The sequence below is a fragment of the Equus caballus genome, chromosome 11 (genome assembly GCF_041296265.1).
Source record: "Equus caballus isolate H_3958 breed thoroughbred chromosome 11, TB-T2T, whole genome shotgun sequence".
NCBI lineage: Eukaryota > Metazoa > Chordata > Mammalia > Perissodactyla > Equidae > Equus > Equus caballus.
This window is the reverse complement of record NC_091694.1, coordinates 46239407-46266379: the sequence shown is the minus strand read 5'-3', so window position 1 is coordinate 46266379 and position 26973 is coordinate 46239407. Positions and strand designations below refer to the sequence as shown.

The window sequence follows — 26973 nt, the reverse complement described above, 5'->3', positions numbered from 1 at the left end:
TCTAGAATAAAGTATGGGAGAAAATATTTGTGACTGAAGGTTAGGCAAAATTTTCATAGATAAGACCCAAAAAAACATGAACTATAAAATAAAAAATTGATAAATTAGACTCATTAAAATGAAAACCTCTGCTCTTCAAGAGACATTGTTAAGAAAATGAAGAGGCAAGACACAGATTGGGAGAAAATGTTTGCAAAACACACATCTGATAAAAGATTTGTATCCAGAATATACAAAGAACACTCACGCTCAACAAAATGAAAACAACCCAATTCAAAAATGGGTATAATATTTGAACAGACACTTCATCGGGTAAGAGAAAAAGATGGCAAGTAAGCACGTGAAAAAAGTTCAATATCATTAGCCATTAGAGATATAAAAATTTAAAACCATATTAAGATACCACACCACACACCTATTAGAATGGCTAAAATAAAAATAAACAAATTGGCAAACCAAGTGTTATAGAGGATACAGAACTAGAACTCTCATGCATGCTGGTGGAAAAACAAACATGGTATAGCTTCAGGACTTGTCTGGTGGGTAGTGGTTAAGTTTGTGCAGTCCACTTCAGTGGCCCAGGGTCCGCAGGTTCGGATCCTGGGTGCAGACGTACACACCACTCATCAAGCCATGCTGTGGCGGCATCCTACATACAAAATAGAGGAGTACTGGCACAGATGTTAGCTCAGGGGCAATCTTCCTCACCAAAACAACAACAACAACAAAAGTTACAGCTTCTTTGGAAAACAGGTAGGCAGTTTAAAGTAGTTGAACATGCATTTACCATATCACTCAGAAATCCCACTCCTAGGTATTGACTCAGAGAAATAAAAACATGTCTGCAAAAGGACCTGTACGCAAATGCCTGTGGCAGCATTATTCACAATTGCCAAAAACTGAAAACAAACCAAATGTCCCTCAACTGGGGAAGTGATAAATACATGTGGCACAGCCATACAATGAAATACTATTCAGCAATAAAAAGGAACAAGTTATTGATACACTGACATGGGTGAATCTCGAATAGATAGTGCTGAGTAAAAGAAGCCAGGCTCCAATGATTCCATTTGTATGACATTCTGGAAAAAACTGTAGGGACAAATCAGATCAATGGCTGCCAGGGGCTGGGGTAATGGTTTGGGAGGGACCACAAAGGAGCACAAGGGGACTTTTTGGGGTGATGGAACTGTTGTATATCTTGATTGTGGTGGTAGTTATGTGACCACATGTGTTGGACAAAACTCACAGAACTGTACACTGAAAAGTGAATTTTACTGTGTGTAAATTATTCCTTAATAAACTTGACTTTATTAGAAAAGGAAAGGAGAAAAAAAAGCAGAGGTTGGCAGTTCCCTAGAAAATTAATCATAGAATTAGTATATGATCCAGAAATTCCACCCCTAGGTGTATACCCCAAAGAAGTGAACTCAGGGACCCAAACAGACATAGCAGCATTATTCACAATAGCCAAAAGGTGGAAACAACCCAAATATCCATCAAAAGATGAATGGATAAACAAAATGTGGTGTGTATATATATATATACAATGCAAGATCATTCAACCATAAAATGGAATGAAATTCTGACACATGCTACAAAATATCTGAGTCTTGAAAATATTATGCTAAGTGAAATAAGCCACACACAAAAGGACAAATATTGTATGATTTCAGTTATATGAGGTACCTAGATTAGGCAAATTTACAGAGACAGAAAGTAGAATGGTGATCACCAGGGGTCGAAGGAGAGAGGAATGGGGAGTTATTGTTTAATGGATACAGAGTTTCTGTTCGGAATAATGAAAAAGTTTTGGAAATAGAAAGTGGGGATGGTTACACAACACTGTGGAGGTTCTTAACGCCACTAAATTATACACTTATAAATGGTAAATTTTATGTTAAGTATATTTTACCACAATTTTTTAAAAAGAACACAGGTGGACCTGGGTTCGAATCCTGGCTCTGCCATGTACTAGCTGTGTCCCCTTGGGTAAGTTACCCAGACCCTCTTGGATATGTTAGAGTAGCCAGGTTGTGCTACAGTTAAAACAAAACAACAAAACAAACACTGAAATCTTGGTAGCACAACAAACAAAGATTTATTTCTTATTTACAGTGCATATCCAATATGCAAAGTGGGCTGGTGGAGGAAGCGGAGGCTCTGCTCTGGGAGACACTCGAGGTACCAGGTTGATAGAGGCTGTGCTACCCTGTCCACCGCCCTGTGTGGGCACTGCCTTTCTGGGCACCATGCAGGGGAAGAGAAGAGCTGGAGAATCACACACAGGCTTTACTCTGCCAGCGCCTCTGGCCTTGCCCAAGGGTAAGGGGCTGGGAAGTGTGGGGGAGCAGGTAGAATGTTGGATGAGCAACCCTGTCTCTGCCATGCTTCTTGGTGCGTCAATTTCTTCATCTATAGAACAAGCATAGGAATTTTCTAATCTCCGTTTGTTGTGAGGATAAAATGATTTGATGTGTAAAGCATCAGTACACGTGGTGAACACTCAATGAAGTGATATGTCCCATCCAGTTCTGCGATTTTATCCTGAGCATCAAGAACAAGATGTAGAATTGCTGAATCTGCTTTTTTAAGGTGTCTGACACTGGCCTCCACACGTATGAAAGCAACCATTTTGCCTCTGTGTCACCAACGCTGTGTTCTAGTCAGAGTTCTTTTGATTGCAGGAAAAAGAAACATGCTGGAAATAGCACAAGTAAAACGAAGGTTTAACATAAAGATCAAAAAATCTGAGGAAAGCAAAAACGAACCAGGAGCCTCAGAGAGGACAGGAGCCGGTCATCTTGGGACCAGCGACCCTCTCTGTCTCTCTGATGGTTTTTCTGCTGCTGAAGGTGCAACTGCTCAGCTTTCTTCTAGCTCCCTTGCAACTGTCTTCCTCCGGGTCTTATTTCTTCTTGACTCAGTCTTGCACATGCCGGCAAACATCCTGCCCCAGCCGTGATACTTCACAGCGTTTCCATTCAATTGGCTACCTTGGATTGGACAAGGTGTGTTATTTCTTGAGAGGAGAATATGTTAGGTCAAGCTCATCTTTCCCAACTTGGCCACAAAACCCACAAATAGCGGACCTGTTGGTGGATTGACTCCCTTCGAATAAGGCGTCCATCTCTTGACCAATCGGCTTCAGTCCTTCACGTTTTACTGGTTCCACCTGGTGGCTTGCTCATCAAGGGCTGCCAATGGAAGTAGATTATCTGAAAATAGGAGGTAAATGAGACAAGCATTCAAAAATGTGCTTAGTAAAAGTGAATATTATCATAAAAATCTATTGTGCTAATTTGATATGTGAAAAATGGGATTCCATTTTAACTCGCATTCTTTATTAGGGAGGTTGAACATTTTCCTGTTTATGTATTTGTAATCTCTTTTTTGCTTGTTTGTTTATTTGTTAATGTTCTCGGTGCATTTTTTATTGCTGTATCCATCTTTTCCTTGTTGATTAGTAAGAGACTATTAACTGTTTGTCTATTACATATATTGTAAATATTTTCCCCAGTTTGCTATTTGTAGTTTAGCTTTGTATGTGGTGGGATTTGGCATAAGGAAGTTTTTTGTTTTTTCCTTTTTGTAGTCAGAACTTTTATGTTTTCCTTCATGTTTTCTACCCTTAGGATCATATTTAGAAAGTCCTTCTGCTCCCCAAGATTATAATAATATGCATTTATTTTCTTTCTGGAACGTTTATGGTTTCATTTTGTACATTACTTTGCATGTGGTATAGGGTAGAAATAATACCAGCCAACATTTATGAGGCATATTTTGTGTAATAGGCACCATGTTTTTACTTTTTAACACCCATTATCTCTTTTAATCCTCACAATCATATGAAGTAGTCTCTTTTATTACCTTCTTTTTAAATAGGGGAGAAATGAGGCTTAGGGAGGTTAAGTATCTTGCTTGCAATTACACAGCTAATCAGGAGCAAAACTGACATTCGAACTCCGAGTTCGTCTACTTCCAGAGGTCTTAATTATTGCTGTATATATTTTCAAACTTCTCCCAAAACCATTTGTCAATTTTCCCCAATATCATTTGTTGTAAAATCCAGCATTTCCCTCACTGATTGAAATGCCACTCCTACCATCTAATAGCTCTTGCTACGTTCTCGGGTCTATTTCTGCCCTGTCTTTTTTGTTCTATTGATTCCTCTGTCTATTCCTGTGCCAGTAACATACAGTTCCAGTGACTGCGGCCTCACTTATGCATTCTATTATCTGGTAGGCCAAGTCATCCCTAGACGCTCTTCTTTTTTGAAGTTTTCTGATCTTTTCTTCATTTTTTATTCTTCCAGAAAAACTTTAGAATTATGTCACAAAATCCTTAAGAATTCCATTGAGATTTTTGCTGAAAAAAAAATTAGGGGCTGGGAGTGACTTGCATGCTCAGAGTTGAGTCCATCAGATTCCTCAGTTCATAGTGCACGTGGTCTGTGTAAGGCCCTTCACTTATTTTAACCCCTCTCTTATTCTTTTCTTCTTCTTCTTCTCTTCAAAGCCCCCCAGTACATAGTTGTATATTCTAGCTGTGAGTGCCTCTGGTTGTGCTATGTGGGACGCCATCTCAGCATGGCTTGATGAGCGGTACTAAGTCCATGCCCAGGATCCAAACTGGCAAAATCGTGGGCTGCCGAAGCGGAACACACAAACTTAACCACTCAGCCACAGGCCGGCCCCCTGCCTCCCTTGTTCTAGGTCTCCGTTCTCTTTCCTCTCCCACATAAACACACACTGTTATACTTTTGAAATGTACCCTTGGATATGTATGTATTCTTGTAAAATACATACTTCTGTTTTGTGCGTATGTTTTAAATTTACATAAATAGTATTGATCTAAGGATCCTTTTCTGTTTCTTTCATTTCTTTATTCAACCTTCTGTTTTTATAACCTACTCATGCTGCTGCGTATACAGCTGGCTCACAGGTCCTACTGCTGAGAAGAATTACACAGGATGCACCCAAATATTTCACTAGTGATGGACACCTCGGATGCTCCCAACTCCTCATGTCCACAGCAAAGCTGCAGTGTAATCCTTGTACATGACCCCTTATGGATCTGAGAATTCTCTGGAGTACATACTCCAATCTGAGATTGCTGGTTGTTGGGTGTTTACATCCTTGATGTCCTCAGTTCTGCCAGATTTCTTTCCAGAACATCTGTACCAGTTTGCACGACACAAAAGGATTTTTATTTCTCTAATTCTCACCATCAATTGCTATTTTCTAACTCTCTAATTTTTGCCCCTTGTAGGTATAAAATGGCATTTCATTGTTTTAATTTGAATTTCATTGAGTATCAGTGAGTTTGAACATCTCCTCATTCTTAAGAGTCATTTGTGTTTCTCCTTCTGTGAATTACCTATTGATAGCTTTTGCCCATTTTTGTAGTGGGTTTCTGTCTTTTTTGCATTCTCTTAGCTTTCGCATACAGATATTTAATTCCTCTGGAGTGCACATTAGTGTCCAGTAGGTAACAGGAATCATTCTTTATTTTTCTCCAAATAGTGAGACAGTTCTTCTGACGTCATCTACTGAATAATTCATCCTTCCCATATTAACTGTGGTGTCATCATCATCTTTTATCAAATTCCCATAGATGTGTGGGTCTGTTTCTGAGCTCTCTTTTCTGTTCCTGTGGTTTATGTATCTATTCCTATAGCATCATCGTTCTGTTTTTATGACTATGGCTTCATATTATATCATAAAATCTGATTGAGCTAGTCCCCTCTTTCTCCTTGTTTCCAAAATTAATTTAGTTATTCTACTAAGAATAAGTTTGTCCAATTTCTCAAAATATACTGATGGCGTTTTTGTTGGAATTGCCTTTGATTCATAGATAAATTTTGAGAGATCTGATTTTTAAAGTAATATAAGTACATAAATTTTAAAATAAAATAGACCTATAAGGTTTATAATAAAGTTCAATACTCTCTTGTTCTATCCCTCCCCGACCTCAGGCCCTACTCCTCAGAAGCCACCACCTGCCCCCTCTTAGCTCTTTTTTCTGGTATTTGCCTCCATATCTCTAAACAAGACATCACCATTTCTCTTTTTTTTTTTTTTTCCTTTTTCTCCCCTAAGCCCCCTGTACATAGTTGTATATTCTTCGCTGTGGGTCCTTCTAGTTGTGGCATGTGGGATGCCACCTCAGCATGGCTTGATGAGCGGTGCCATGTCCGCGCCCAGGATTCGAACTAATGAAACACTGGGCCGCCTGCAGCGGAGTGCGCAAACTTAACCACTGGGCCACAGGGCTGGCTCCAGACATCCCCATTTTTAAATGTTCCTATTTTAGATATTATCTATTGACTCCTTACTATAGAGATAGGATTTTGCTCCATTTTATAGCAGACACAGACATACAGATTCACACTCACATGCTCTTCCTTCTTCATTCTCCCAGTATAGTTTTACTACAATTTTAAAAAATTGATACTCAGTGCTTAACTTGTTGTAACCATGTGATATTCACAGCTAAGCCATATAGTATGCTATGATGGTATGTCCTTTTTTTCAAGTTTCTGTTTTCCCTGGCATTAAAAATGACCTTGCTTTGTTTGTTTCTTGGTTTTCTATGTACTATCACATGCTCAATGTCTACAGAATAACGCTAAAACTGCTCTCAATATAATAAAAAACAGCTATCTGAAAGCCTCTGAAGCTTTCCTTCCTCCTTTCCAACATAGATCAGGGACTCCAAAGACCTGCTGAAGAACTGTTATTCTGGACTTCCTCGCGTGGTCACCCTTGGTCTCTAATTTCTGTTGGAGCCCCTATTTCATGGACCCATGTTATCCTTATTGTGGTGAAAATAATCTCCTGGAGCTTACTGAGAAATTAACTTGCCCAGGAGATATATTTTTTGAGACCACATATGTTCAAATATGTGTTTATTATCTCTTCACAGTGGAATTATGGTTTGACTAGACTTTTAGGCTGAAAATCAATTTTTCCTCAGAATTTTGAAGGCATTTCCCCATTGTCTTCTAGCTACCAATATTCATGAGAAATCCAGTGTCATTGTGATTCCTGACTTTTTACGTGTGACCTGTCTTATTTCTCTTAAGATTTCTGTCTTCAGTGTTCTGAAATTTCATGAAGATTGGTTTGGTGTGGGTCTTTCCTCAATAATCATGCTGGGCAGTTGGTAGGTCCTTCCCATTTGAAAACTCGTCCTTTAATTCTGGGAAATTATCTTATGCTTTAATACTTTCCTCCTAACTATTTTTCTCTTATTTCCTGAAACTACTATTATTTAGTTGTTGGGTCCTCTAAACAAACAACCCTTTCTCTACTCTCCTCTCTCTTTCTCATTCTACGTCTTAGGAGATTTCCTTAGCTTTATCTTCCAACTTTTTCTGTTTACATATTTTTTATTTCAAAGAGGAACTTCCTGCTGAATGTTCCTTTTGAAAAATATCCTGTTCTTATTTCCTAAGTGTGATGCCTCTCTGAGCAATCTGGGAATATTGATCATAGTTGTTTTGTTTTGTTTTGTTTTGTTTTTAGTTCTCTTCTCTGCATTGTCTCTAGTTCACCTGAGCTCATCAAATGTGTGATCCTTTGCTATCCATTTATTTCTAAGAATGAGGTAGAGAAAAGGCAATTAGAACCTCTGCATGGGTAAGGCTTGTCATCCGGTAGCCTCACGTGGGTGAGGGACCCAGCCATTTGGTTGACTGACCCACACATATCAGTCGAACATCTGCTGACATGACCTGAGTTAACATCTGCTACCAATCCTCCTCTTTTTTCTGAGGAAGACTGGCCCTGAGCTAACATCCGTGCCCATCTTCCTCCACTTTATATGTGGGACGCCTAACACAGCATGGTGTGCCAAGCAGTGCCATGTCCACACCCGGGATCCCAACCGGCAAACCCCGGGCCGCGGAAGCGGAACGTGTCAACTTAACCGCTGCACCACCAGGCCAGCCCGGAGAGCTACTTCTTACACAAACTATCAGCTAATGTTCCTCTATTTAGCACTAACTTCCACTCCCACCTTGAGAGGTATTTAATGTTTCCCACTCCTGAGGCTTTCTACAACTATTCTTCAAAGTGAATATGCTGCTTCTTCCTTCTTATGGCCTTAGTAGGACAGGAGGACTTAGAAGAAAAGAGATAGCTGAAACCTAAATCAGTTCCCACTAATCCATCTTGTTTCCATCTGCCAAAATGGAGTTGACATCATTTATGTTTTCTCTGCTACTGTTCTTGGACCTGTGGGCATACCAGATATTTAGTCCTTTACTGTGATTTTTAATAGAGTAACAGGAGGGACCAAACAAACATTTAGATTCAATTGGCGTGATTAACCAGACATTGATTATTGAAGTTTTTTCCTATTTTTTAAATTGTGGTAAAACATACATAACATAAAATTTACCATTTTAACCATTTTAAGTGTACAGTTCAGTGGCATTAAATACATCCACAGTGCTGTACAATCATCACCACTATCCATTTCTAGAACTTTTTTCATCATCCCAAGCAACTCCCTATTCCTCTTTCTGCCCCCAGCCCCAGCTTCTGGTAGCCACCATTCTACTTTCTGTCTCCATGAATTTGCCTATTCTAGGTACTTTATATAAGTGAAATCATACAAAGTTTGTCTTTTTGTGTGTGGCTTATTTGACTTTGCATAATGTTTTCAAGTTTCATCCATGTTGTAGCATGTGTCAGAATTTTACTCCTTTTTAAGGCTAAATAATATTCCATTGTATGTATATACCACATTTTGCATATCTATTCATCTGTTTATTATTACTGAGTTTCATATGTTGATCTTCTCTCTGGCCTTATTGCTAAAGTCTATTTATCTCTAAGAATTTGTTGATTCTCTTGGGATTTATATAGAGATGACAATACCATCTATAAATAACGATAGTTTTGTTTCTTCTCTTCTGTATTAAATTCCTAGTGCTGCTGTAACAAATTGCCACAAATTTAGTGGCTTAAAGCAACGCAAATTTATTATCTTATTACAATTGGTCAGAAACCCAAAATGAATCTCACCAGGCTAAAATCGAAGTGCTGGCAGGCCTACGTTCTTTTCTGGAGGCCTTAGGGGAGAATCCATTTTCTCGCCTTTTCCCCCTTCTAGAGACTCTTCACGTTCCTTGGCTGGTGGCCCCCTTCCGTCTTCAAAATCAGCAATGGCGAGTCGAATGTTTCTCACATCGCATCTCTGACCCTCCTTTTTCCCTCTTTCACTTATAAGTATCCTTGTAATTACATTGACCCACCCACATAATCCAGGATAATTTCCTATCTTAAAATCCTCAATCACATCTGCAAAATCTCTTTTGCCAGGAGTGGTAATATATTCATAAATGCTGGGGATCAGGACATGGACATCTTTGGGGGCTATTCTGTCTACCACACCTTCTAATACTTATACTCCTTTTTCTTTTCTTTTTTAAGATTGTCCCTGAGATAACATCTCTTGCCAATCTTCTTTTTTTTTTCCTTCTTCCCCTCAAAGCCCCCCAGTACATAGTTGTATATTCTAGTTGTAGGTCCTTCTAGTTCCTCTGTGTGGGATGCCACCTCAGCATGGCTTGATGAGTGGTGCTAGGTCCATGCCCAGAATCTGAGCTGGTGAACCCTGGACCGCCCAAGCAGAGTGTGCAAACTTAACCACTCGTCCGCGGGGCTGGCCTCTTATATCTTACACTTCTAATTTTTAAGTTTGCCCTCTTTTGTTGCCCATGACATAAATGTTGAATGACAATGGCATTAGTAGCTTTCCTTGTCTTATTCCTGATCTTAAAGGGAATGTTATCTAAAGTTTCTCTGTTAAGTATTATGTTTGTACATAATGGATTCTGATGGATTATCAAAGTTATGTCTGTTCTGTTTTCTGAGAATTCTTGTGATAAATGGGTATTGAAGTTTATCAAATTATTTTCCACATTTATTTAGAAAATCCCATGTTTTACCTTCTTTAGTTCATTAATGAATTACCTTGCTAGGTTTTCTGATGTCAGATCATCTTTACATTCCTATTTGATCATGATGTATTATTAGTTTTATTTATACAGTCATCCCTCAGAATCTGAGAGGGATTGGTTCCAGGACCCCCTGCAAATACCAGAGTCTGTGGATGCTCAAATCCCTTAGTCAGCCCTCCATATACATGGGTTTCACATCCACAGATTCAACCAGACTGTGTATTATGCTTAATATTTTGCATGCTCACTACTTTTTAAATAATATAATTCATCAATAAAAATATAAATAATTTAATTGTGTGTATACATTACTTTTTAATGATAACTGCATTTAACAACTGGCTTGCTCAAAATTTAACCACCAGCTCTTGCAAGCTGGACAAACCAGCACACCACTGCCCCAAATTAGTAAAATCCATGCTTATAGTCAGTTTCTGTATCAAATTTTAAACAGTTTTACTGAGGTATAATTGATATATGATAAGATGTACATATTTCTTTTTTCTTTTTCTTTTTGAGGAAGATCAGCCCTGAGCTAACTACTGCCAATCCTCCTCTTTTTGCTGAGGAAGACTGGCCCTGAGCCAACATCTATGCCCATCTTCCTCTACTTTATATGTGGGACCCCTACCACAGCATCGCTTGCCAAGTGGAGCTGTGTCCGCACCTCGGATCCAAACTGGTGAACTCTAGGCTGTCAAGAAGCAAAACGTGCAAATTCAACCACTGTGCCACTGGGCTGGCCCCAGATGTATATATTTAAAGTATAAAATTTTATAAGTTTTGAGATATATATACATCTGTGAAAATATTACCACCAAGAAGACTATCAAAATTTTAGGCTAAAAAGAAAATCATAATGTCTATCACTCTTTGATTCAGAATTTTCATTTCTTTTTTTTTTTTATTTTATTTTTTCCCTTTTTCTCCCCAAAGCCCCCTGGTACATAGTTGTATATTCTTCGTTGTGGGTCCTTCTAGTTGTGGCATGTGGGACGCTGCCTCAGCGTGGTTTGTTGAGCAGTACCATGTCCACGCCCAGGATTCGAACCAACGAAACACTGGGCCGCTTGCAGCGGAGCGGGCAAACGTAACCACTCAGCCACGGGGCCAGCCCCTAGAATTTTCACTTCTAAGAATTTTTCCTATTGAAAATATCTATTTGCTCTACAAGAACATGGTGAATAAAGTCTAGACAGGAAAAAAACAAGAGATGACCACCAAAGGAAAGGAAGGAAGAGAAACTGCATGAAGGAATTGTCACTTATAAAGTAGCATCCGTGTCAGTTATCCATTGCTGCATTATAAACCACTCCTACACTTACTGGCTTGTTCCCTCTTGCCTGGAGTCATTCATCTGTCTGTAGTCATCTGGGGTCTTAATTGGGGCTGGATGGTCTAAGATGGCCTCACTCACATGTCTGGCAATTCCAGTTGGATATAGGCAGGCTGCTGGCTGGGCATCCTTAGTCCTCCTGCATATGGCCTCTTTATTGAGCTAGCTCAGGCTAGTTCTCATCTCAGTCTCAGGGTTACAGCCACAGCCAAAGGGGGGTCAGCTCTTTTGTGAAAGCTCCTTTCAAGCCTCTGCTTGAGTCGCATTTGCTAATGTCCCATTGGCCAAGCCCAGATTCAAGGAGTGAAGGAATAATCCCCACCCTTTGATGGGAGGTTCAAAGTCACATTGCAAAGTTACTTGCATATAGAGATGGGAAAAATTATTATAGCCATCTTTGTACACAAATGACAACTCCTACCATCCATTCAATATATTTTTATTTGGTAAGTGTCATGTGCTGTGTACTAGGTCCTAAGTATAATGAGGGAACCGGCACATTTTTTGTCCTCAAGGAGAGATGATTTAGCGAAGAATACACAGACAGCTACATTAACATCACAATCCAGTGCAATGGGAGCCACAACAAAGTTTAAAGGATACTATGCAAGTAGGTGGAAGGCCACATGATTCACACTGGGTGAGGGACATCGGAAGGCTGCCTGGAGGAAGTGATGCGGAAGAAAATCGTGAGGTCCTCTCCACCTTGCCTTCTCAATGGGTAGAAAGGGAGGGGGAGGAAGAGAGGAACACTGAGAAGTGAAGCTAAAGAACTAGCAATTTCAATCAGCTTTCAACCATCAACCATTCTCCTTTTACACATTAAGCACGGAATCACAAAATCAAGATGGAAGCCTGAAGTCAAGCAGAACAAAAGAAATATGTCAAGGCCATTTTTCCTGAGGCTCCCCAGTCTCTCGAAGTCTCATCAGATTACCTTCTCCATAAAAGATCCTTTGTCTAAGTGATTTTTCCCAGATGGAGGTTGTGGACAGAGTAGCTACTGCTTACAGCTTTGGTCTGGAGCACAGTCTTTTCCATTCATTCTCAGAGATGCCACCTGTCACAAATTTCTGGAAGAAGCCCATGATCAGCACCACAGCCAAAATGCCCTAAAGCACAAGAGAAGAATAGGGTTGAAAATGTAACAGTGGTACAAAGTGTATGGTCAGTGCTCAATAAGTGATTGCTGAATTTTTATAAAATGTCTGGAAGGAAGGATACGTACTTAATAGTTATCTGTGTTTACCTCTGGTCTAATCACCAGCATTTAGGGTGAGAGGGAACTTTCATGATTTCCTATATTTACTTCCATAATGTTTGAATATTTTACAATCAGCAGATAATACTGCTAGTACTACAAGTTTAAAACTTTTGAAAAAAGAGCCAAAGGTCTGAGACATTTCCATCTGATACTACTGCTACTACCAATATCAATAAGTCTTAGCAAATACCTGGTATGTGCTTAGCATTTTATTAGCATTTAACATATAACTGACTGTGAGTTAGGAACAATCATGTTTCTTGTTTTACAGATTAGGAAACTGAGACTCAGCTAGGTGACATGATTTGCCCAAGATGACACGCTAAGAAATGTCAGGGGCCGGCTCAGTGGCGCAGTGGTTAAGTGCGCACGTTCTGCTTTGGTGGCCTGGGGTTCGCGAGTTCAGATCCCGGGTACGGACATGGCACTGCTTGGCAAGCCATGCTGTGGCAGGTGTCCCACATATAAAGTAGAGGAAGATGGGCATGGATGTTAGCTCAGGGCCAGTCTTCCTCAGCAAAAAAAAGGAGGAGGATTGGCAGCAGATGTTACCTCAGGGCTAATCTTTCTCAAAAAAGAAAAGAAAAAGAAATGTCAGAGTAAGAGCCGACTCTGGGCTGTTTGGTTTGAGAGTCATAATTGCTACATTATATCAAAATGCCGCTATCAGCAGGGGAAATCTGAGAGTAAGGCCCAAGCAGCAAGTACAATTTCTTCAAAGCTTCATATTTTACCCTTAAACTTCATTGTAAGTTACTTTCTGTCTCATAATATATGTACATTTGTATAAAAATAAAAGCATGCAAATTGTTTCTCATCAAGTCAAATGAATGCTCCAGGAAGATGCCCTGTCTAGCCTGGGGCTTCATGTGTCCTGGGCACACCACTGTGTATGTCCAGAGGACTGTTTGCCCAGGTTGAGAAACACAGACAAAATCAGTTCTCCAAGTCTCCAGCGTTCTCTGGTAGATCAACTAGGTCAGAATGTTTTCCTAAGATCCTGGAAGAGAGGAAACATCAGTACTTCTGGTCTCTACCCAGGTTCCAGTTCAGGGGATAAATTCTTCCTCTTAAGTAAGACACACCAAATAACCTGTCTGGTGACAGCTGGCAGGTTGCCGGCCTGGGTGTGACATTCCTCAGGCGGGCCCCACCTGTCTCAGACTTGGTCAACTCCTCCTCACAGCCCACAGCCCACTTTCTAGGAATTCACACACAATGAGTGCTGCGATGATGCAGTTCAATCCTACACACAGTTGTTAAATGATTAGTAAGCACAAAAGTTCATCCACGCAAAAAATTGGAAATAGTGGCAACGGTTGCACAACATTGCGGGTGTAATTAAAGCCACTGAATTGCACACCTAGAAATAGTTAAAATGGCAAATTTTGTGCTATATATTTTACCACAACAACAACAACAACAAAAAACAAATTTATCCACAGGTAAACAATATGTGGTCCCAGCCTTAAGGATATTTTGGGGTTGGGGGATGGTAACTGTGTTCCAGGTGGATGAAAATAGCCTCAGGGATAGCAAGTCTAATCCCATAATCCCTCACTGAAACCCCTTCAATGGCTCCCCATTACCCTTGGGATAAAGACCAAAAGCCTTAACAGGCTTGTGATTCCCTATGTGGTCATCTTTCCAACCTCATTTTGTGCTACTTCCCTCCTTGCTTATTCTGTCCCAGCCACCCTGCCCTTCCTTCTTGTCCTTTCAATATGTCAAGCTCCTTTCTACTTCAGGGCCTTTGCATGGGATTTTCCCTTTGTTTGAAAACCTTTTCCATCCTACTCTATTCTTGGTTAACTCAATCCAAGCATCATTCCCTCAGAGAAGCTCTCCAGTATGGGTCAGATTTCATGTTGTATATGCTGATATAACCACATATATTCCTGTTATAGCTGAAAATCACAGAAAAATTCCGAATAACAGTGGCTTAAACAAAACCAAAGTTCATTCCTCTCTCACATTCAGAAGCCCTGGGCTCTGTGGTGTCTAGGACCCAGGCTTCTTCTATCTTGTTGCTCCAGTACACATGGCTTTCATTCCCAAGGTTACCGCCTGGTCCAAGACAACAGCTGGAGCTCCAGTCAACATGTCCACATTCCTACACACAAGAAGAAGAAAGAGGGGAAAAGGGCAAGCCTCCTCCCTTTAAAGATATTTTCTGGAAGTACATACCACTTCTGCTTACATCCCATTGGTCAGAGTTTACCATATGGCATGTCTAGTTGCAGGAAGGCTGGTAAATGTAGTCCTTATTCCAGGTAACCATCTGGAAATGGAAAGTTCTATTACTCATAAGGAAGGGGACAATGGACATTGAGGGACTACTAGAACCCCTGCCACAACAGCACTTATCTTATTTTGTAATCATCCATTCATTTAAGGTGATGATTCAACTCAAGTCTTTCTCCCTCACTGGAGTATAAGCTCCACGAGAGTTGGTCCTTGTCTGTTTTTGTTTATCACTGTATCCCCTGTGCCTAGCTTGGTGCGTGGTGCACAGTAGGCATTCCATAAATATTTGTGGACCAAATATGGAAAGGAGTCTTAGTCAGCTAGGGTTGCTATAACAAAATACCATAGACTGGGTGGCTTAAACAAAAGGAATTGATTTCTCACAGTTTTAGAGGCTGGGAAGTCCAAGATCCAGGCGCCAGCAGATTCGGCGTCTGGTCTCAGTCTGCCTCCTGGTTCATAGACGGCCATCTTCAAAATGTAATCTCACATTGTAGAAAGGGCAAGGATATCTCTGGAATCTCTTTTATAAGGGCGCTAATCTCCTTCATGAGAGCTTCACCCTCATGACCTAATCACCTCCCAAAGGTCTTACTTCCTAATGCCATCACCTTGGGGGTTAGGATTCAACATATGAATTTCAGGGAGACTCAAACATTCAGACCATAGCAGGGGACTTGGTGCCATTTGGGTGGGTCTAAAGCTATAACCTTTCCTGGCAAGAGTTAACAAAAATAGATAACATTTACTGAGTGCCTACTATGTGCTGGACATTGTCACTTAATCCTCAGAACTGCCCTAGAAGGGACATTTCAGTGTTATCCCGTTTGTTTAGAGGAGGAAGCTTCGTTTGAAAAGGTTAATGCCTTTCTCAAGGTCACATTGCTGGGAAGAGGCACAGTGAGGACTTGAACCAGGCTCTGGCTCTGAAGTTGGAGCCATTAACCATTACTCAAGTCTGTTTCAAGACTAGGCTGCAAGGTGATGAAATCCATCTCCCCTAGTCCTGCCTACCCAGTCCCAAGCTGGGTCAGTGTCCCCCAGTGCAGCCTTGACACCTCAAGCCAATCAGCCTAATTCAACCCACAGTCTTCCATTATAACTAAACCACTGCCATACTGGGAAAGACTAGGAGAGGAGAGGGAAAAAACATTGGTGCACACACCCATCAGGATGGTTACTGTTTTAAAAAACCCACAAAAACCAGAAGTAATAAGTATTGGCAAGGATGTGGAAAAATTGGGACCCTTGTGCATTGCTGGTGGGAATATAAAATGATGCACCCACTGTGGAAAACAATATGGCCATTCCTCAGAAAAAGAAACACAGAACTAAACATAAAAAATTAAACCATATGATTCAGCAATTCCACTTCTGGGTAAATACTCAAAAGAAGTGAAAGCAGGACTGGAAAAGATATTTGTATATGTGTTTTTAGCAGCATTATTCACAATAGCCAAAAGGTGGAAGTAACCCAAGTGTCCACCAAAAGATGAATGGGTAAACAAAATATGGTATATGTTTATAATGGGATATTCTTCAGTCTTAAAAAGGAAGGAAATTCTGACACATGCTACAACATGAATGTACCTTGAAAACATTATGCTAAGTGAAATGTGAGACACGAAAGGGCAGATATTGTGTGATTCCACTTACATGAGGTTCCTAGAGTAGTCAAATTCATAGAAACAGAAAGTAGAATGGTGATTTCCAGGAGCTGAGGGGGAGTGGAGAATGAGGAGTTATGTTAAATAGGCACAGAGCTTCCGTTTTGCAAGAGGAAAAAGTTCTGGAGATGGATGGTGGTGACGGTTGCACAAGAATGTGAATGTACTTAATGCCAGTGAACTGTACAATTACAAATGGTGAAAATGGGGCCCAGCCCAGTAGCATGGTGATTAAGTTTGGCACGTTCTGCTCTGGTGGCTCAGGGTTGTGGGTTCGTATCCTGGGTGCAGACCTACACCACTCGTCAGCCACACTGTGGCAGTGACCCACATGTAAAGTAAAGGAAGATTGGCAACAGATGTTAGCTCAGGGCTAAACTCCCTCTGCAAAAAAAACCCCCCAAAAAACCCCCACAACAGTTAAATGGTAAATCTGTTATTTTAATTTTACCACACACACATAGAAAAAAATCATGTTTCCCAGTGGGACTCCTGGGCTGGGCTTCTAGGGGGCAAGAAAGTGGAGAAGCAGGAAGAGGAGATTTGCTCATGCCCTTGTCCCGTCTTCCTTAGACAGTCTGTCTCCAGCGAGGTTGGGTGGGGAGGAGGGCCTGGACCATCTAGGGTGGACGTTGTGAATCTTCCTGGACCCTGAATTCTTTGGCAGGGAGACCAAGTGAACACCAGGTCCTGTGTGTCTCCTGTACCTCTCCCACCTCCAACTGCAGCTGGCACACCGCTGGGCCCCCTTGGCACATGCTGGGCCAAGGTAATTAATTGACAGAACCACACCCTGGGCTCTTTCCCTCTACACTCCTGGCACCATCCTCTGGCCTTAGGGTTCCTCCCAAGAGTGACTGTCCTGCCGCTTCATCAGCCCCACAACTCAATTTTCTTGTTGGAAAAGTTCTCTGCCATGTGGCTGCTCAAGGAAGATGAGACTGTCAGAGCCAAAGGGATGTGTGGGGGAGTCCTTTCCCGCCCTCTTAGTCATTCAGCCTGCATGGGCGAGGCGTCCCATCCTGGTCACCATGCCTGACAAAAATGTGGCCCAACCAGGATGAGACTGGGAAGCAGGGATCCACCTGACATCACCGGGAGAAGAGAAAACCAAAGTAGTGCCACACCTGTTTCCTGGTCATCGAAAGGAATTTTTTAAAAATTCCATTAAAAATTTTGTCTCTAATAAAATAATAGATACAGAGTTTTTTAAAAGCTAAAAAGTTAAACAGAAGAAAAAGGCTTAAAGGAAAAACAGGAACTCTCTGCTCCCCCACTCCCACCCCAAGTCCAGCTCCTCAGCTCCAACCACTTTTAACTCCTTTTTAGCTGTTTCTTCTGGTATTTACACCCATATCTCTAATAACAAGCTTACACTGGTAATTCTTAAAATTTCATTTGCTTGTATTACCCATGAGCTTCCTATTATAGACTTGGAGGATTTGACTCGTACTTTACTTTTTTTTTTTTTTAAAGATTTTATTTTTCCCCGAAAGTTCCCCAGTACATAGTTGTGTATTTTTAGTTGTGGGTCCTTCTAGTTGTGGCATATGGGACGCCACCCCAGCGTGGCTGGATGAGTGGTGCTACGTTCGCACACCCAGGATTGGAACTGGCGAAACCCTGGGCCTCTGAAGCGGAGCGCGCGAACTCAACCACTCGGCCACAGGGCTGGCCCCTCATACTTCACTTTTTACCCTCCCTTCTCAATGTGTTTTCACACAACTTTGGTTAACTAATACTTCGTGCCTTCGTTACTGTGACTATGTAAATATCAATGACGACAGAGTCAAAGACATTGCCCTTTTGTTTTCCCTGGGGTGAATTTCCTCCTTTTTCCAAGTGCTCAGCTTTGTTTGGCTCTCTTGAGGCTTCCTACACCCTCCGAGGACTCTGTAAATGCCTCTCAATCCAATTTCTTGTGCAAACTTGTCAGATAATCCCTCATTCCATTTTTCCCTTGTGCAGCCCCTCCCCCGACCTGGACAGGTTGCTCTCCAGCCTCTGCAAGGCTCCCTTCCCGAGGCTTTCCTTTACCGACCTCCTGGGAATTCTGAAGACAATTGTTTTATAACTATTTGTTTATGACTTTGAAAGGCCAACATGTTCATTGTAGAAAAATTAAAAAGGCACAAGAAAGAAAATAAAGGTGACACATAATTCTTATACCTAAACATAACCATTAACATTTTAGTATATATCTTTCTAATCTTTTTCCACTTATCAACATCCATCAAAGAGGGGGAAATGCTATCTAGGAAACAAAAGCCACAACAGTTATATTTCTGCCCCTGGGAGAATAGCATGATTCCTATCTGAACAGTGATTCTTCTGTGGAGGAAAATAGCTTGTTGGGCCCCATGAGTCCGTGAATATCAAAATATTAAACCCTGCAGAACGTGGTTTAAAAACACAAGGAGAGAAATGTTTTTGAAAAAAATAAAGAGAGCAATAAAATGCTCTGCTGGGAGGAAGTGGTAGGAATTAAGGCATTGAAAAAAAATTAAATTAAAAAACCTAAGAAATTGAAAAAACTGGTAGTTTGAGAGAGAAAAGTCTACAGCCACATTGTCTAATATAGTAGGCACTAGCCACATGACACTATTTAAATTTAATATGATTAAAAATTCAGGGGGCCGGCCTGGTGGTATAGTGGTTAAGTTTGTGCGCTCTGCTTCAGCGGCCCGGGCTTCGCCAGTTCACATCCCACATGTGGACCTAGCACCACTTATCAAGCCATGTTGTGCCAGGCATCTCATGTATAAAGTGGAGGAAGACGGGCACAGATATTAGCTCAGGGCCAATCTTCCTCAGCAAAAAAGAGGAGGATGGCAGCAGATGTTAGCTGACGGCTAATATTCCTCAAAAAAAAAAAAAAAAACCAGTTCCTCAATTGCACTAGCCACATTTCAAGTACTCTATAGACACCTGTGGCTAGCACCTAACATATTGGACAGCACAGAATAGAGCGTTTCTGTCATTGCAGAAAGCTCTATTGGATTGCACTGGTGGCTAACAAAGATCAAAAACTTGTGATGTATGGCCACATTAAGTTCATAGCAGTAAAGCATAATGAGTAAAATGGTAGTCTCTAGAACCAGATGCCTGAGTTCAAACCCTGCTCTGCCACTTGCTATCCATATGACTTTGGACAACTTATTGTTTGGGCCTCACTTTCCTCATCTGTAAAGTGGAGATAATGATAGTAACTACCTTATAGGTCATTATAAAGATCAAATAATTAACACCTATAAAGTGCTTAGGAAAGTACCTGACATATAGGAAGTACTTAATAAATACTACTCTGATTTGCCTGTTAGTTATTAACAAATGAAATTGAGGATTTTGAAATAAAAATCCAGGTTTCTGGCTTTTTTTTTCCTTCTGCAAGGCCTGGCCACCCTGGCTTGCATTCCTGCAACATTACAATTGGCCAGAATGGAGTAGCGTCTGCCCAGTTAAGATGGAACACAGACTCTCCAGTTGCCCACAAGTTCTTTTTGGGGGACTGGTGCATCAGCCCCACTTAAAAGAATCAGGCATCTTTCTCTAATTTGTGCAAAGGCACAGTGTAGACTAGTGGGCAGTCCTGGGGGAGGTGGCAACCACATGGACATCAAGAAAGGCCTTGAGGAGGGAGAGTGGCAGATGATTATCTAGGGCACTGATATCTAACGTTCAATTTTAAGCTGTAACCCATACTGTAGTGTTGTGATTCTGTACGTTAAATTTTCAGTAAAGTTTGCTGCACACAGAGTTTGAGGTTAAAGGTACAGTATTTTTGGTGAAATGAAGGAATGAGGTAGTCCAGCAGGGAACAAAAATGGTGGTGAGGGAGCAGCCCAGTGGCGTAGTGGTTAAGTTCGGCACACTCTGCTTTGGCAGTCTGGAGTTCGCTGGTTCAGGTCCCAGGCACAGACCTACACCACTCTTCAGAAGCCATGCTGTGGTGGCAACCCACATACAAAATAGAGGAAGAATTGGCACAGAGGTTGGCTCAGGGCCAATCTTCCTCACCCCACCCCCAAAAAAATGGTGATGAAAACAGAGTCAAGACTGAGAATTTTGCAGTGTCCAGAAGAACAATGAGCCCTTTGAAAAATCTTAGGAGCTTTTCTGAGGGTGGGCACCAGAGTATGTGGAACAGATGCTGGAGTCATTCTATTTGAATAATCAGGAAAGCATGACTCTCTAAGGCTGGAAATATTGGCAACCTCCCAAGGCAGACATCTGGGTTATAGACTCTTGCACATTGAGGAGGGGGAGCAGAGAATCAGACCATTTGCAACTTTGTAATTTCCTTTACTTCTTAATGTATCCTGAATGTCTTTCCATGTCATTATTCTTTTACATCAGTGATTCTCAAGGAGGGGAGAGGTCATATCAGAATCAAGCCACACGGGTGTATCAGTCAGGGATCAGGTGAGGAAATGAAATCACTTCCGGAGTTTAAAACCAAAATGGATTCAACACAAAGATCAAGCGACGACCGAACTCCTGGAAGGGCAGGAGGAGCAAGGTTTGCTTTCACGAATGACTCCCAGAACCCTCCCAGGTGAGCCATTCCCTCTGTCACCTCCAAGGAGGTTGAGTTTCAGGACATACTCTTCTAGCTCTGATCCAGGTACCAGAAATCTGGGACCAGGAGACTGCTGCCACCACCCCAACCTGGACACTGGAATGTGGAATTCTGCTACTTGATTCCTCCACAATTTCTTCTCAACATCCTTGAACCCGGAGACGGGACATTGGTATCTCGTAGCTTTGCTTGCCAGAAGCAAACAGCCAAAAGCAACAAGAATGGGGCCGGCCCTGTGGCCAAGTGATTAAGTTCTCACGCTCTGCTTTGGGGGCCCAGGGTTTCACCGGTTTGGATCCTGGGCGTAGACATGGCACCACTCATCAAGCCATGCTGAGGCGGCATCCCACATGCCACAACTGGAAGGACCCACAACTAAAAATATACAACTATGTACCAGGGGGCTTTGGGGAGAAAAAGGAAAAATAAAATCTTAAAAACAACAACAACAACAACAACAACAACAAGAATATGGCATGACCTTCGCCTCACTTCCACTTTTCAAATCTCACAGAAATGCATCTAAGTGGCAGGACCTAATTTGCACCTAGAATTCTAGCTGCATGCAGTCTGGAAAGTGTAGCTTTCCACGAGAAGGACCACTGGAGTAAATGCTGAGTGGCCATCAACCATATTCAGCACACAGATTCTAGTATGTCACCACTAGGAAATCATCATTGTCCCTGTTCTGGGCAGAGCTATTTTTGCCCTCCCTGCTAGCCATGTCCCCATCTTCTAATAATAGTCCCCTGGTTTTCCTTTGGAGAACCACCTCTCCCACCTACAATCCATATGGTTGGGTGAAGCTGACCCTAGACCCCAGTCCCAGGGGAGGGCACATGTCCTAGCCTTGGGCAACTAGTGTACTCCATCTCTGCTCTTATTGAGTGTGCAATCCCTCGGAGAATACGTGAAGGGATGTGATATCATATCCCTGGAGACATCAGGAAGAGAAGGGACAGCCATATATCTTGGACTGTTGAGACATTTACCAACCTAGAAGCCAGAGACAGAAGACTGATTTATTGTCACTTTCTGCTCTAAGATTTGACAACTGTCTGGCCTGGGAGATGCAAGTGAGCAACTCATGCACAGATATCTTTCAGAATTTCAAACTATCTACAAAGAAGACAATCCTGATTTCATATATTCCGCCTTTTAATTAAATGAAGCATTAGGCCAAAGGCTCAATATTTTGTTTGGAAAATAGAGTCCCCATAACACCTTTAGGTTCAGCCTAACCTTTCCCCCAACACACACACACACACACATTCTAGCTCTTCTTCTCACTTTCCCTTACTCTCTTCTTCCCAGGTTGGGATCTCTATTCTTCAGCATCAACATCCACAAAAGCTGGTTCACTCATCTTTCCAGGAATTGAAAACAAGAACACTCAGGTAAGAGAAAGAGGGAAGAGAGGCAGAGAATAGTAATCTGCTTAAGAAGTTCTAGGTGACTATGTGTACCTAGAGGCACAAACCTGCCTTCCATGCTGTTCAGCCCTGTTTGGCTGAGGACCTGCGTAGTTTGTAAGGGAAACATCCATAAATGAGACCAGAAGTCTGGCTCCAAACTTAGCTAAGTGACCCTGGGTAATCATTCTGGGCCTGCTTCTCATTTATAAAATAAATGGGTTGCAGTCATTTGTCTTTTAATTTTAATGGGTTATAGTCATATATTAAGTCAGTGTTGATTTGAGGGTAAGATGACGCAAGGCACAAGACACTTTGCTTTAGAAATACTCTGTTTGTGAAGAAGACAAACAGTATTATATTAACGCAAGAGCTCTGAGCTAGGAGTCAGAAAACCTGGGGTCTGGTACTTGCAGCCTAAACTGAGTATCACTGGGCAAGTCTCTTGGCTTCTCTGTGCTATAAAGGGAGAGGCTGGGAGCAGATGATGTCCCATGGCCTTTCCAGCTCTGGGGTCCTATAGCAGCCCATGATCCACAATCACCAAGAAGGTATCAGCCCTAATGTTTTCCTGAGAAAGTAAATAAGAAAGGAAAGTGAATGCCCTCAGTGGGTGTAGGGGCCGCGCCTGAGAGGTTTGATGGCCTCCTGCATTCATGTGAGCCTTCTCTGCCATTTGTCTCCCACCACAGTCCCAATGTCCAGGTTTAAGGGTGGAGCTGGCATGTCCGACGCCTGAAGCTGGCTGAATGAGCAGGACCTTGAGTTCTGCTGAGTCCTCCCATGGCTGGAGTCCAAAGATTGAAGACCAGACTTTCCCAGCAGCTTATCAGGGCCCATTAACAGCCCAGCCCAGGTGACTACTTGGCAGTGGACTTTGGTTGATCTATTAAGTGCCTCAGAAGTGTCACTTTGGCTGGCACCCTCGTCCCTGCCAGACCTGATGCAGCAGGGGACTTGTGACTTCCAACTCTGGCTGCAGTGAAGGTCAGTAAAGGGCAACCGTCCCTGGAAATTTTCCAGGCTGAGCCGCACTTCAGAGAGGTGTCACAAGGGGCAAGGCCCTCTTTTGAAAAGAACATGGACTAAGGAAGCCATTAAGGTAGGAATAGAATAGGGGCTGCAGGAGGAAGCAGAGGCAGTAAGGGGCGTGGGAATGAGAGTGGGGAGTTCTGGAGGTACCCACAAAGGAAGAGGAGGGCTCAAGCTGAGTGAAGTGAAAAGAGGCATGGAATCCAAGAAATCTATTTCAGTGCAGGTCGATTTTTATGTGAATAACAGATTACAACGTATAAAATAACATTCCAGGTAGTCTAATTACATATGCTACCTTTCAGTGTTTCTTTTCCTCTGATTTAAAAAGTAATGTAATATAAGATTTAAAAAGTATGGAAAAGAATAACTAAGAAAAGAGAAATCAGCCATAATCCCACCACCAAGTGATAACCACTATTAACATGTTGGTGTGTCTCCTTCTGGTCTTTTATGCATATGTACACAATATAATTTTTAAAGGGATAAAAACTGTATATGCTTTTTTCTAATCTGCTGTTTTCACTGACCACTATATCATGAATATTTTTTTCTTCTCAGTCAGTATTGATTCTCGTCATCATTTTTATTTTTTTATTTTCATTATTTTTTTTTTTTTTTTGAGGAAGACTAGCCCTGAGCTAACATCTGCCAATCCTCCTCTTTTTTCTAAGGAAGACCGGCCCTGAACTAACATCCGTGCCCATCTTCCTCTACTTTATATGTGGGATGCCTGCCACAGCATGGCTTGACAAGCAATGCCATGTCCCCACCCGGGATTCGAACTGGCGAACCCTGGGCCGCCGAAGCGGAATGTGCACATTTAATCGCTACGTCACTGGGCCGCCCCTTGTCATCATTTTTAATGACTGCATGATATTTGATCGTATGGATGTACTACTTTTTATTGAATAATCCTTTATCATTACATATTTAAATCATGCCTATTTTAACTATTATAAACATGCTTCTTTGAACCTTCTGGTACATACATCCTTGCACATCGTCCCAATTATTTCCTTCAGATAAATTCCAAAAAGTGAAAGTGCTGGGTCAAAGTGTGTTATACAAGTTGACATATTGACAAATATCCCTGCATTAAGATTGTACCAATTTATTTTCTACCACCAGTGTCTGACGCTTGATCACCCATGAGTTAACAGCTTTGGCACTCTTTGTATTAAGACCATGGCTGTCCATCTCTTCTTTAACATCAAAATTATACAAATTTTATCCTTTGACTCAGTAATTGCACTTCTGGGAAAATATTTAAAGAAAATAACTAAATTATACACTCATAAAGGGTTTATGACAATAGATAGGTAGATATATAGTTAGATGATAGATTTTGGGGTGGGGTGGGGGCTGTCTGGGTAAGCCAACTGCTTTGGACAATCATCATTGCTCCTGTGGATTGTCAAGGGCACTCTCTTAATTGTGTCAGGGCCTTCTCTTCATCTTTGCTCTCTGAGAGAGTGGGGGCAGGTGATTATTTCTAGCTCCTTGGATGGTGCCACTGTTGTTTGATGGGTGGACCACTGCTTATACCACTCTCTCCACCCTCAGCCTCCAGAACCTCCCCTTACATTCCTCAATGATGTCAGGCTTTGGCTCATACACAGTTGTCTGCCCCACCCTGTCTGTCAAAAGTCGCTGGTGACAATGTGCTCAAGTATTTTTGCAGCATTATTTATGAGGGAGGACAATAATTTGACATGATAACTGATGTATTCTTTCCCTTTCTCAAAATCCCTTTTAATCCAAGACCACCATCCCTCCTTTTGGGTTGTGAGACCTGAGACCACCTAGAGAAGTTGCTAGCACAGAACCAGAGAAGAAAGTCAACAAAATCTCAGCTTTTAAACTCACAGGATATGTGCTCAAGTGTAAGAATGAACAATGTAGGAAGAGACATGTCAAAAAGATAGTCAGAAACAATTTTCACCACCTCTACTCCAGAGAAGATAAGACTTATTAGAGACAGAAGATAGGTGGGGAGTTGAAGAGAAAGCAAAATGGCAGACCTGTGCACCTGGCCCCATCTGAAGTTCAATAAAACCCCTTTAACTAGGGGTTGAAAAGGCCTTGATTCCTGGGCAAGGCTAGGCAGGCAAAAAGCCTCAAAGGCAAATCTCCCACCACGATGGTGCAGATACTATGGAGTAGAAATGACAGCTTGGCATGTCTAGGCTTGACAGCAGAAACAGATTCTCCCAGCCTCTACACTCTACTCCTGTAGTGGGAGTGGGAAGGAATCTCCTGGCTGAGGTGGGAGGATGCCACACGGACAGACGAGGATGTGGCTACACATCAGAAGATTGTCAGCATAGACGAGGGACCCTTCTCAACTCCCACGTGCACACCACCACCACTGCCACCTTTCTACTCCCTCCTGTCCCAGTCTGAGCCAGACAGGGATGGCTCACTTGCTATAGTTGGAACAGGAGGCCACCAGGGGACAAAGCAGATGGAGATCAAGAAGAGGTTGTCCCCTTCCCATTTACTCCTTGGCGACATTTGCGTAACTCCCTCAGCATCAGAGAGGTGAAATGCTGGGGAGAGCAGAAAGAGTCTGATTATTACTGAGTTTACCTGGAAGTGACTTGGTTATGTTTTCTGCTTCTAGAGACCTGGGGCTTAAGAAATTCACTTCATTTATAGAAAAATAAAGGAAGTTATATTTTTCCACATCTGAATTCATACAACTGTGAAAGTCGAATCTCCTTTTAAAGTAGTGAAAAATTGGAAAAACCAGAGCATCCAACAAGAGGGAAACAGTTGCAGGGTTATGCAATCATTTGATGTTTACAAATACTATTCAATAATATAAAAATGTTTATGAGAGAGAGGGAGGGTGGGGAAAAAAATGTTTATGATATAATGTTAAGTGAAAAAGCAGGATATAAAAATATACAACCTTTTTGGTTACAACAATGTTTAAAAAAAAAAAGCCTAAAGGATATGGTTGAAATAAAATTTGGGAAGGAAATGTACAAAAATATTAAGTGGTTGTCTTTGGGTGGGAACGCCGTGGGTAATTTTGGGGTAATTTTTTTCTTCTTTCTACTTTTCCTTAATTCTCCTCCAGGAGCACATTTTTCTTTATAATGAAATTTATATGTTTAAATATGTATGTGTGTGTATTATTTTAAGCATGGCTTGATCTATGTCTTAGAGCTTTGAAGAGGTTGGAGAAAAGGAAGAAGATAAAAGGGATTTTCCAGGCCCTGTTTAACTCTGTCCTGCTGAGTGACTGAGTTGGTCAGCAGTTGTCTCCTTCTTGCCTGGTAAGTAAATGTTGGGTGATGTCATGGACGGAATGAGCCAAGAAATGATGGCTCAGAATGATGAATAGGAGCCTCTGTTCATGAGAAATACAGGAAAACTCATATAGTTTAAAATGTATGCCAGTGGTTCTCAAAGTAGCCAGTCCTGGCAGTCTAGTGGTTAAGATTCGGGGCTC

At 41.6% G+C, this 26973-nt stretch overlaps 1 long non-coding RNA gene across 1 annotated transcript in view; it reads right to left on the bottom strand.

Annotated features, from left to right (window-relative positions):
- Window positions 1–2078: 2078 nt before the first annotated feature.
- Window positions 2079–26973, bottom strand: part of LOC111775716 (uncharacterized) — a 41976-nt gene continuing 17081 nt past the window's right edge. The window contains exons 2-5 of the long non-coding RNA XR_011423416.1: window positions 14761–14854; window positions 12247–12421; window positions 3093–3218; window positions 2079–2996 (exon numbers count right to left, since the gene is read on the bottom strand). This is a non-coding gene — a long non-coding RNA (uncharacterized lncRNA). The remainder of the gene's footprint in view (window positions 2997–3092; window positions 3219–12246; window positions 12422–14760; window positions 14855–26973) is intronic.